Source organism: Cervus elaphus, chromosome 10, assembly GCF_910594005.1.
Source record: "Cervus elaphus chromosome 10, mCerEla1.1, whole genome shotgun sequence".
Classification (NCBI taxonomy): domain Eukaryota; kingdom Metazoa; phylum Chordata; class Mammalia; order Artiodactyla; family Cervidae; genus Cervus; species Cervus elaphus.
The window spans coordinates 14768067-14777945 of record NC_057824.1 but is presented as its reverse complement, the minus strand read 5'-3'; the positions used below and the strand labels follow the sequence as shown (position 1 = coordinate 14777945).

At 43.8% G+C, this 9879-nt stretch overlaps 1 protein-coding gene and 1 non-coding gene across 6 annotated transcripts in view; one reads left to right on the top strand and one right to left on the bottom strand.

Annotated features, from left to right (window-relative positions):
* Positions 1–358: 358 nt before the first annotated feature.
* LOC122702156 (coiled-coil domain-containing protein 166-like) overlaps positions 359–9879 on the top strand; it is a 38478-nt gene continuing 28957 nt past the window's right edge. For 2 of the 5 annotated variants that reach the window (XM_043915666.1, XM_043915662.1), the window contains exons 1-2: positions 359–465; positions 2948–3092. The gene's annotated coding sequence lies outside the window, so the exon portion shown is untranslated. Of the gene's footprint in view, positions 466–2940; positions 3093–9879 lie in introns of all 5 variants that reach the window. The other 3 variants (XM_043915664.1, XM_043915667.1, XM_043915663.1) reach the window with 3 other exon arrangements.
* On the bottom strand, positions 2938–3100 carry LOC122702366. The gene has a single exon (XR_006343234.1). It is a non-coding gene; the product is annotated as a U1 spliceosomal RNA (small nuclear RNA).

Below are 9879 nucleotides of genomic sequence, written 5' to 3'. Positions count from 1 at the left end.
CGCGGGTCCACCCAGAAGCCATCTCAGCCTTTAAGGTGCTGCCCCTTTAAGGAGGGCGGGGTAGCGGAGAAGGTAGCCGCGCCCCCTTCCTCTCCTCGCGGAGCCTTCCAGACCACACGTCTCCGGCCTCGCCCCGCCCCCTAGGGGAGGGGCGGGAGCAAAGGGGGCGGGGAAGGAAGACGGTTTACCTTGCGGGGCGGGCGCGCGGCGCATGCGAACGGCCGGAGAGGTCCGCGGCGCTCACTTCCTGGCGTTGCCCCTTCCCCCTCCTCGCCGTTACCCTGTACATCCGGGTCATTTGCCCTCCCCGCTCGCGGGAGCCGTTGCCGCCCGTTGCCGCCGCCGCCGCCGCTGCCCCTCTCTGGGCCCGGGGCTCCCTCTAGCGCTGCTGAGGAGCTGCCGCCGCGGCTCGAGGAGGGCGGAGGAACGGGGCTGAGAGAGAGCGCCTGGAGGCTCGCGGGGAGGGTGAGTGGTTTATTTTTTTCCCGTTTTCCTCGCTTCTCTCACACCCCTGGCTCGTCTGCTCCGCGACCCCATTTTGGCGGAGGCGGGCGCGGTGGGGCCGGCGCCCACCCCGGCGCCCACCCCTGGCGTGCGGCGGCATCTCCGCGGGCGCCCCGGGCCCTTCCTCCGCGCCCCGGGCCGCCCTGGCGCTCATTCATTCGGCTGTGCCTTTCTCCGCCCCTGCCTCCTTCCCCTCGCGTCTCCCCGCGCGTGCTCGCCGCCCTTTCCCGTGCCCAGTCTTGCCTCCGCCCGTGGCCTTTGGCTCCGGGCGCTTTCCCCTCCCGCGTCTATGGTCGTCCCCCGACCCGGAGCTCCCACGTCCTTTCCTCCCAGCGGCCGCCTTCCCTCCCGCTGCTGGCCCCCGGATCCACACCCCCTTCTCCCTCGGACTCCACCAGGCCTCGCCCGGACACGCGGCCCTCCTGATCACCTGCCTTGATCTTGGTGCCCCGACCCCTTCCACCTGTGCCACGATACCGCCCGATTCAGGTGTTGCGTGGACCGCAGATCCTTAGCATTTAAAGTCCCGGTTCTCGGTCCTAGGGTGTGGCCTTAGCTGTGTTTCCAAAACACACGTTTCTACTATAATTATCCAAATGCATGACTGTCAAACTGTAGTGGACTTGGCACTTGCTCTGTGTGTGTGTGTGTGGTCCTCATGGTTATTCTGGGTCACACCAAATCTCTCTCTCTTTTTTTCCCCTGGAGGAGTGTGTGATTGATTTGCTCTGAATGTAAAATTTGGCCGAAGATTGTTACTCTTTGAACTCCTCCACATTCCTTCTCCCGCTGTTCCATGACTGATTTGCAACATTACCTGTTAATACTGTTTGTTGGTGAAGCTTCTTGTCGGCTCATCTGTCACCAGCAGTTACTGAATGTCCCCCAGTGTGCAGAATACTGATGAAATGCCTGAATTCTTGCAGTGCTACAAAATGCCATTCTGGAGAAGACAAAGACTTGGGGCATTTGTTTTCACTTTTTCTCCCCTCCCTCCTGTAAGTTTACTGAGTTTGAAATCTTTTTACTCCTTCATGTGTAATGTGGAGAATGTGTATCAGTTGTGTGTTCTTAGAGTCTTGCCATTTGGAAGACTGGCATTCCAGAGGAGTGTTTTGTATAGCTCAAGGAATTTCAGTCACTTGGGTGTTCAGAGACTTATTGCAGATCGTTTTAGACTAATGTATCAAGAAAAATAAACTGATCCTTTTAATTCTTTAATTACACTTAATAATAGAAACAGAAGCTCTGTGTCTGGAACAACTTGGTACTTGGGGCTTACTTGATAGCCTGTTTGTAAAGTGTTGCAGTTAACTAAAGCTACCTGATTCAGCATTCATAAAATGAAATGACAGCAGTTTTTCTAATGTGACATTCATAGTTCATAATAATGAACTCCAAGGAAGGTACTTAATCCTGAAGTGCACCTTCCTGCGTGTCAGTTTGATACAATTGCTGTCAATATTAATAGCATTTGTCTAACAGCCCTTTCTTCTGGAGAGGTAGGTACTAAAAAGGTGGTTGGCTGTTTGTCCACTTTCAGGTTTTGGATGACCACTTGAAGCACTAAGATTACTTAACTTGGAGTCAAGATGGCATTTTTTTTTTTTTTTTTTGGGCAGAGCAATTTTGCTGGGTAATATATATGTTAAATTCTTTAAAACTTTAACAGGTAGCTACTTGAGAAAAATCTTGTTTTGTAAAATGTAGGATAAAAAGTATGAATTCTAGATTGTTTGATGATTGCATTAAGGCTAGATTTTTCTCTCCTAAGAAAAAATGGTTGATCAAAGGAAGGCATGATTAGTAAATTGACCCTAGTCGCCCCAGCAAAAATTCAGTTTCAGATGCTGAGTGAAACTGAGTGAATGTACTTTATTTCTGATAGATTACAAGTGACAGGTAACAGCTAACTTAAGATTTTCTCAAAACTTTCTCCTTCAGATGGGTGAAAAATAGTGTCATTCTTGAGGTTATTTGACTCATTTAAAGTGGTCATTTACCTTTACTTAGTAATTGAGCAGTAGAGACGGATGCTTATTTCATTTAATCCTAGTCTCCTTGGGGAAAATATTGTACTGTCACTTTGATGAAGTTACTTAACTCTTAACTATTAATGCATTCCAGTGTTGGAACATACAATTTACTCTTTTCACTGTTTAAGGAAAACAGCATTTCAGGAACATTTAATCACAGTGTTGGCGTAGCCCACTGTCGCTTGTGGTCTCGCCTTTCCTGTTACTATATAACAGGGTTTGGCCCAGTGCCTGCCTGTGCAGTGGACATGCAGTCAGTGTTCAGACTAATTGGATGAATGGCAGGTTTGCAACAGTTAGACTGTAGCACTTTGTAATTATGTAGCAAAAGTTTTAGAGAAAGATGTTGATTGCTCTTAGATGCAATTTTCTCTGGTAACTTATAAGTTTTGTTTTTCAGGGGAAAGGGCGCCCGCAGTCCCCCACTACCATAAATTACACAGTCGAGTTTCCCCTATTTGAGGAAATCGCAGAGGTCAACACACCGGAGTGCAATGGGTGAGCCTCGCCCTGGGAGAACCACCTTCTTGATAATGGTATCTCCTCTGCCAGGTAAGTATACTTGTAAGTTTTGAGAATTGCTATATATAATTATTTTAAACTGCTTTGAAATCTTTGGGGAGAAACTACAATAGACATATCAGTTTGTGATATGCTTTAGTTCCGTGAAGGGATATGTTCACTGAAAATGGATATTTGTTGTATATATCTTGTCAACATTCATGACCAATGGTAATTCAGATAATTTCTTGTATATTTAAAGTTTCTAAAAATCAGCATAAAAACTCTTTTGAGTGTGTGAGTTCATCCTATATTATAATCAGTTCACATTAAATAAGGTTAATTTTCAAGGAGCATTTTTTCATATAGTAGAAAAGTAATGAATCTGATAATGTGGCAGTGTTTACTTAACATTTCAGTGGTGGTGATGATAATGATGTTAATAGTAACTAACACGTAGCTAGTGTGTGCTACTTGCCGGGCAGTGTTGTAAGACATTTAATCTTTACAACACCCTAATTCTAAAAGGTGATCGTATTATAGACTAGCAAACTAGTAAGGTTAGGTAACTGAAGGGACACAGAGATGGAGGACTGGGTCTCTGCTCCTAATTGTTACTCTGTAATAGTGAACACCTCTGTGCCACGTTCTCTATACGACCGTGCAAGGTGTAGGTTAATTCCTAGTTAATTCTTAAGTAGCATTAGCAAAGTAAGGCTCAAGCCGCTTAGGTAACTTGTCCAAGTACTTGCCCAAGTAGGATCAAGAAGGCTGGCATTTCAACGCAGGCCTCTGTGACTTGTAGTCTTCACTAAAATTATTTCAAAGTACTAATTTGAGGTCCTGTATTTTATGTTATACATTTAGAAGGCATACTTAAAACAGCGAGTCTCCAAACGTTTTTACCTGCCACACAGGATGGATAACGTTCACTCTTCTCTACTGTCCGTGAGCATATACGTTACATGTCAGTTGCTCAGTCGTGTCTGACTCTTTTCAAGCCCATGGACTATAGCCCACCAGGCTCCTCTGTCCATGGGATTCTCCAGCCCACCAGGCTCCTCTGTCCATGGGATTCTCCAGCCCACCAGGCTCCTCTTGTCCATGGGATTCTCCAGGCAAGAACACTGGTGTGGGTCGCCATTCCCTTCTCCAGGGGCTCTTCCCGACTCAGGGATCCAACCCAGGTCCCTGCAGTGCAGGCAGATTGTTTATGGTCTGAGTTACTGTGAGCAAATACAGGATTATAGTTTCCTGTCCACTGGCTGTAGCTTCACCCCTTTCCCACTCACACAAGCATACTGGAATGCAAATGAGTGACATTTGTAAAGTTTTTTAAACAAGGAAATCATTCTTAGAATTTTGATCCTTTAACTATAAGCCATTTCTTGTGACATGCCCCACATCCTGATTGTGGTACGTCCCATGGGTGAGAATGGCTCTTTTCCAAGACACTGGGTGATTTTATTTCAGCAGAAGACCTAATGCAGAGATGTATTTTAGTCGCTGTTAGTTTATTTTGGAAAGGTGATGCTGCGGTGCTGTTGTGCACAGCATTCTGAAGCTCTCAGTCCTGCACAGCCTGTGAGTGATCTCTGCTGGGTGTGTCCTGGTTGGTGCATTATGTCAGCTCTGTGCTAAATCTAAACTGATAGACACCTTTCACTGTGCCTGTCTGCACTGTGCCCCCAAATCCTTCTCTTAGTCATAAATCGGCATGTTCTCAGATAATCCAAATTGCACTGAATACTGAGGTCAGTTTCAGAAAACACCAGAAAAAGATACATCATATTCCCAGATGTTATTACTTGGGATTGTTGTTGTTCAGTTGCTGAGTTGTGTCTGACTCTGTGGCCCCTTGGACTGCAGCTCGCCAGGCATCCCTGCCCTTCCGTCTCTCCTGGAGCTCGTGTAGGCTCCTGTCCACTGGGTCGGCGATGCCACCCAGCCGCCTCACCCTCTGTTGCCCCCTCCTGCCCCTGGACTCCATCTTCCCCAGCATCGGCGTCTTTTTCAGCGAGGCAGCTCTTCGCATCAGGTGGCCAACGCGTTGCAGCTTCCAATAGGTTAACCCTAACCCTATTAAGCTTCAGTCATTTCCAGTGAATATTCATGGTTGATTTCCTTTAAGATGGACTGATTTGATCTCCTTGCTTTCCAAGGGACTCTCAAGAGTCTTCTCCAGCACCACAATTCCAAAGCATCCATTCTCCAGCACTCAGCTTTCTTTATGGTCCATCTCTCACATCTGTGCAGTGGCTGTTGGAAAAACCATAACTTTGACTGTATGGACCTTTGCTGGCAAAGTGACATCTCTGCTTTTTAATATGCTGTCTAGGTTTGTCATAGTTTTCCTTCCAAAGAACGAGTGTCTTTAATTTCATGCCTGCAGTTACCATCTGCAGTGATTTTGGGGCCCAGAAAAATAAAATATCTGTCACTGTTTGCACTTTTCCCCCTATTTGCCATAAAGTGATGGGACTGGATGCTGTGATCTTAGTTTTTTGAATGTTGAGTTTTAAGCCAGCTTTTTCACTCTTCTCTTTCACCATTATCAAGACGTTCTTTAGTTCCTCTTTGCTTTTTATCATTAGAATGGTATCATCTGCATGTCTGAGATTGTTGATATCTCTCTCTCCAGTCTGGGCTCCAGCTTGTGATTCATCCAGCCCAGCATGTCATGTGATGCACTCTGCATATAAGTTAAATAAGCAGGGTGACAATATACAGCCTTGACATACTCCTCTCCCAATTTGGAACCAGTCCGTTGTTCCGTGTCTGGTTCTGTTACTACTTGGCCTGCATACACATTTCTCAGGAGACAGGTAAGGTGGTCTAGTATTCCCGTCTCTAAGAATTTCCACAGTTTGTTGTGATTCACACAGTCAAAGGCTTTAGTCCAGTTAGTGAAGCAGAAGTAGATGTTTTTCTGGAACGCTCTTGCATTTTCTGTGATCCAGTAAATGGTGGCAATTTGATCTCTGGTTTCTTAGCCTTCTCTAAATCCACCTTGAACATTTGGAAGTTCTTGGTCCACGTACTGCTAAAGCCTAACTTGAAGGATTTTGAGCATTGCCTTGCTAGCAGTGTGAAATGAGCACAATTGTACGTTAGTCTGAACATTCTTTGGCATTGTCCTTCTTTGGGATTGGAATGTTAACTGACCTTTTTCAGTCCTGTGGCCACTGCTGAGTTTTCCAAATTTGCTGGCATATTGAGTGCAGCACTTTAATAGCATATCTTCTAGGATTTGAAAGAGCTCAGCTGGAATTCCATCACCTCCACTAGTTTTGTTTATAGTAATGCTTCCTGTATTTCTATATTTGGGATTGTTTATGCCATTTTTCTGTTCTTAATGTGGGCAATGGAGAATTAAGGGCACTAATTTAAATGAAACGGAGATCTTGAAGTGGACTTTTGTAGTTTGTTGACTTGTGCTGTTTTTTTGGCTACGCCACAGGGCTCGTGGGATCTGAGTTCCCCAATTGGGGATCAAACCCAGGCCATCAGCAGTGAAAGCCTGGAGTCCTAACCACTGGATGCCAGGGAGTTCTTGACTTGTTCTCTTATTGGTAGAGTCTCCATGTAAAATTTTAGTATGTATGAACAAAAACATTTAAGTCCTGATTTGCTTTTTCCTGATAGTGTTAATATTTTCGGATCATCTATAAGATATGAATAATACTATGTTTGCTACTTGCCTCCCAACACTGTTGTGAGATTTTTGTATTTATTTCAGTGCAGCATAGTAGGGGAGGAAGAATGTAATTTTATTGAAGTGATGCATTTTTAAGTTGAATGATCATTTAATTTTTTTTGTTTGTTTTGATGTAATTCTTTGACACCTGGGACAGTACATGGAATATGATTGCTATTGATTACTCAAATAGTTATTGAGCACATAAGCAGGGTTATACTACAGTGAATAAAACGTTAGTGGTCCCTTTTTAAGAGTAGAAGCAAAGACGGAGGAGAATAGACAGTATGAATTTAGCAGGTACCTAATCTTATGAGCTAGGATAAACACCCATCTTGTAATGCCATCTAAACTGAGATCTGAAGAGTGGACCATTAGTCAGTCTGGCAAAAGGAGAAACGCATGGACATAGGAAGGAGGAGAGGCCAAAGCCTGGAGGTGAGATCAATCCTGTGCATCTTAGAAACAGTCACTGGTTCCGTGTGGCGGTACTGCAGGGCATGAAGGAGACGTGGGAAAGAGGTGGACAGGAAGTGTGCTATGAGGCTGGCTGGCTGGGTCATGTTAACAGGTTCAGGGCAGTTTGGACCAAAGGCCACGGTAAGCCATTATAGGACTTTAAAGGGGGTGAGAAATATTCATTTATCTTTTCAAAAGATTGTGCTCAAAACTTGTGGAGAATGGCCTGAAGGTAAAGTAAGACTGAATATAGTTGAGCAAGTTCAGAGGCTTTTGCTAAAGTCCATGAAAGAACTGATAGTGATCAGTGCTCAAGTACTGACAGGGGATGGTCTGGCAATACAGGGTTTATGGATGTGGGCTCCCTTGGGCCCATAACTTTGTGTCCAGTGGTAAAGTAGAGGATGAGTTTCCCCAGAGGGCTGTCCACCTCTTTTTCAGGTAAAGTTGAGATGTTGTGAAGCTAAGGCAATCCAGATACATTCTCAAATACACATTTTCAGTTGACTCTGCATATTCTTAGTCGTTGAGTACGAGCTGACCCACCCCAGAGTAGAAGCATCAGACTGGGACTTACGAGGCCTCCCTGAGTCAGGCTCTCAGTTTCCACAGGAGCCGAGTAGCCAGCTGCTCAACAAAAGCAGTGGGCCTGATAGCTGTTCAGGGAGGCAGAAGAGTCCTTCCGCCCAGGGGCACTCCAGGTGGCACCTTTATCAGAGGCTGCAGTCAGTAAAATCATGAGTCACAGAGACTTGTCACCAGAAATGGTTCTTAGGGCTGTGGAGCCCCAAAGGTGCTAGCACTTTCCTGCATGCAACCCTTCCTGATGGGGAGAGTCCTCTCTGGGACTTAACAGGATGGGGAAGTTCATCTGTACTGTAGGATGGATGTAGAGATTTACTCCTCTGTTTTCTTCTAAAAGTTTTTTTTTTTTTTTTTTATAGTTTTAGCTCTTAGATTTAGGTCTTCGATCCATTTTAAATTAACTTTTGTGTATAGTGTGAGGAAGATGTCTGAATTCATCTTTTTGTATATCACTATCCAGTTTTCTCAGCACTATTTGTTGATGAGACTATCCTTTCCCCCTGTTGAATTAATTGCCTTGGCGTTTCTGTTGGTAATTAATTGGCCATAGATATATGGCTTTATTTCTGGACTCTCATTTCTGTTTCATTGGTCTGCATGTCTCTCCTTCTGCCAGTACCACATATTTTGATTACTGTAGCTTTTCATGCCATAATAATATAGCATTCTTCTTGTAAAAAAATAAACACTGTTAAATATTGAAACTATATAGAAAAGTAAAAGATGAATGTAGAAATCATCATCTGAGTGGTCACTGTTTTGGTGAACGTGTCTCCAGACACCTCTGCATGTACATGCATGTTGTATGAGTGCACACACACCCTCTGCAATTATACATAGAGACGTGTCAGTATTTGCCCACACTCCTTGTTCTTGTGTACTTCTTGAGTGAATACCTCTATCGTCAACTTCAGGAGAGAAATGATTATTTTTCTTCCTTCAGGCACTTTTTAAATTCTGTGAGTTTTTACTGACATAAACTTCTGAGAAGAGTGAAGATGCTTTGGGCTGAGAACTATGAGTGTTGTTTTCTTGGTCTCATGTTAAATGGAATGTATTTCTCACTCATCTGCCTAAAGATGGCCTTCAAACAAAATTTTAAATGTGTGCTCTGTGAATGGATGGCAAATTATGTGTGAAACTTTGAGAAATTAATCCCCAGATCCAGCTTTAAATAAATTTAGTTTGCAGAAATCTCCTGTTAAGTATTAGGTAAACTTTTTGGCAGTTGTGACAGTGAGTGTGGAACCAATAAATTATATGTGTCTGTGCAGTGATAGTTGTATTTACAGTCGTGTGGGGGCTGATCCCTGTTGCAAGCTTGGTTTTTACTGAGTTATAGAGGAGTAGCATATTTGCGCTTTTGTCCTTGGTGATTTCAGCCTCGTAGACTTGATGAAGCTGGGTCCTTCGCTACTTTCAGTAGCCAAATTTGAGCTGACCAAATTCGTCTGAGTGTAGGTCCACTTCCATGATCAGAAACTCCTCTGACATTCACATTTTTCTTGCAGTATGATTTTTCTATGATGAATACATGTTTTAAACCATACAGATTATGCTTCATTTAAAAAGATTGAAGTTTAATTTTGGAAATAGGGAGCCGTTAAAGAGGTTTTGACTTTGGAGAGTGACATAGACAGACAAGTTTCAAAAAGCCACCGCGCACATTGGTTGGTTCAGTGTAAATTTGGTGTTTGAAAATGTCATGCTTAGTCCATGGCCATATCACCCTGAATGTGCCCAATCTCGTCTGAGAATGTCATGCTTAGGTTATGTGGGAAACTGGATCGCTCAATGAAATTATATAAATGAGTGCTTTTTTCATGGTTTTTAAAAGTTAAAACTTGAAATAAGAAACTTTGAGATGACAACTAGACTCTACAGAATGAAAACCAGTTAGCAGTGACTAACTGGTGGGATTATAGATTTTTCTTCCTGCTTTTGGTGGAAATTTTAGAAAAAAATATTAACTATATTATGTAATAAGATGTTACAATGAAGCTCTTTTGTTCTGAGTTGAGCTCTAAGTCAGTAGATGCACATTTCTGAAATGCGTTGTAAGAACACAATGCAGGTCCTGCAAGAGAAAGAGCCAGA